Source organism: Gymnoscopelus microlampas (assembly GCF_963454915.1).
Source record: "Gymnoscopelus microlampas genome assembly, chromosome: 19".
NCBI lineage: Eukaryota > Metazoa > Chordata > Actinopteri > Myctophiformes > Myctophidae > Gymnoscopelus > Gymnoscopelus microlampas.
Window position 1 is genome coordinate 2,885,422 of NC_139956.1, and position 2,500 is coordinate 2,887,921.

General features: G+C 43.7%; 1 protein-coding gene across 1 annotated transcript in view; it reads left to right on the forward strand.

Moving 5' to 3' along the window:
• The window catches only part of tmem179ba (transmembrane protein 179Ba), a 24,053-nt gene that overhangs the window by 20,924 nt on the left and 629 nt on the right, over positions 1-2,500 (forward strand). The gene's annotated exons all lie outside the window — the stretch shown is intronic.

A 2,500-nucleotide genomic window follows, 5' to 3' on the forward strand; every position in this document is an offset into this window, starting at 1 on the left:
TAAGTCCGGGGCAGGCTTTACGAGGCCTCGCAGCGTTCTGAAACATCTAGCTTAACGACTAAACTAAGTTTGCGAGCGGTTTGCGACAGACGGACGGATTAAAAGCGGCGTTTGGTTAGCGACGTAGCGAGGTGACTCATTAACGTGAAGCGGATGGAAGGCCGTATGGTATGGTTTAGGTATGACGTCACTGTCGGGCAGAAAAATCTCCATGTTTCAACCTTTCAACTTATGTGTGTTCGACACCGCATGCAAACGGAACATTTTTGAGATTTTTTTAAGTAGCTCACTAAGTCTCTAACAATCTTGCGTTTGGGGGGAATGGGTCAAAACGGAATGAAAATGTAAATAAAAATCTCCGCTCGGTTGGGGTCACGTTAGAGTTCTCAAATAGGCTCTATGCACAGCAGCCATATTGGAAAGAAATTGGGCCTCTTCTTACTTCCTTCACAGGTGTTACCAATGATACTAATGAAGGCTCTGTTCCACTCTGGTCAGGGTGCTGATATTGTGCATGTTGGCTCACTAGAAACACTCCATTTTGGTTCCCAAATGGCCCCCTATGGTGGGTGTGTAACTCTGAGAGTGTACAAATGGAACCAAATGGACCCTTACGGGTCGATTTGGTTCCATTTGTACACTCTCAGAGTTATGGGGGTCCTTGAAAACAAGACAACCACTATGCCACACTAAATGGAACAGAGCCTTCATTAGTGTCATTGGTAACACCTGTGAAGGAAGTAAGGAAGGGGCCCCAATTCATTCCCAATATTGTTGCTGTTTATAGAGCCTATTCGGGCCAACCCAGTTAGGCCCGGGCCTTCATTTTCAGGCCCGTTGAGAACTCTAGCTTTTAAGGCTTTTCTCTGGCTATGTGTTGTGTACATGAGTAACACATTGCTGCCTTGTAGATTGTTTTGTATCTTTCTCGTTACTTCACAACAACCCATGTACTCTCAACCAAAACTTCTTTGACAAGTTACAATCTTGTAAATATGTTGTTCCACACCAGCAGGGGGCAGAAGCGAGTCTTAAAGGGATAGTTTGCCCCCAAAAAGGAAACGGGGTTTAAGTCTGCCTTCACCGCTCCACTTCCGGTGGTGAGCTTGCGTTTTCATTCCGACTAGATAACATTTCTACACGGAACACTAACACCACTTCTCCCAGAGAACATGGATGGTTTTGGTTATAAGCCCACTTGTTTCTATGATGAAAGAGTAAGTTCAAATGTGAATATCATTCCGTGGTTTTGTCTGCTCCGCGGACGCTATTGTTAAATTAGTTTCGGCTTGTTTCGAGTAGGGAAGGGCGACGGACACGTGAATCCCGCCCACTACATTTGATTGGGTAAAGCGCGGCCTACTTCCTGATCTGAAGGCACGCCCACTCCCACACAGTGTGCACACGTTATGACGAACCTTCAGGACAGATTCCAACGCAGTGCAGAATCTGTTCTTGAGAGATTATCTTTAATGCGGTTAATTTGGTTAATTTGGTACAAAATAATGTACTCCATGAAGTGTAGATGTCGGAGGTTTTTTCTTTTCTTTTTTTGTGATGATTTTGTGATGGGTGCTCGTCAGTTCCCCTGGGGGGCTTTAGCTCCGAGGCACCCACAGTATTGACGCCCTTGCCAGCCTCGGTTCCGGTAGGAGACAAAAAGAGTCTCCTTTGTGTCTCCTTCCGGAACCGCTGCCTACCGGTCCGCTGGTCATCACATTATTGTCTTAGGAATGAGACAAAAAACTAAACAAATATCCATGAATTCTAGACTCCATGGGGTGAGTAATACATAGAAAAAGGTAATATTTTGGGTGAGCTATCCCTTTAAAGCTGCTTGTGGAAGCACATGGACACACATGTTAATCTGATTGGTTCATGTAGGATTTAACTGACCGGCAGCTTAGAGAAGGAATGTGTCGTGTCTTATGATGATGGAATGGAATTCTACTAGTGGTGGATTTTTTTTCAAAGTATAAATACTGCAATGCAGACATACTCTGCTACAAGTAAAAGTCTGGAATTCAACATTTATTTGAGTGAAAGTACAAAAGTATTGGTATCAAAACATATTTGAAGTACAAAAGTAAAAGTACGCATTATGCAGAATGTCCCATTTCACAAGTTTTCAAATGTATAAAATGTTTTCATTTTCCCAGTGTGCAATTTTCGTTTTTTTTCGCGGGTTCGTTACTTTTTGGGTTTTTTTTTGTGACTTTATTTCCGTTCATTTGGTTCATAAAATATACTCCATGAAGTGTAGATGTCAGAGGTTTTTTCTTTTTCTTTTTTCTTCATCCCAAAAGTCTGCTGTAACCAAATGGACTCTGTGTTTAATTAACTATACAATCATAAGCAGCGAGCACCGCGTTGGGGAGACACACCCAGCCTGGGCCCCCCCACGGTGGGGAGACCCACCCAGCCTGGGTCTTTTTTTCGACAGTGTCTTTTAAACAGGCGCCGGCACCACTGATCGCTGGCAGTGGATGATTGATTTCTC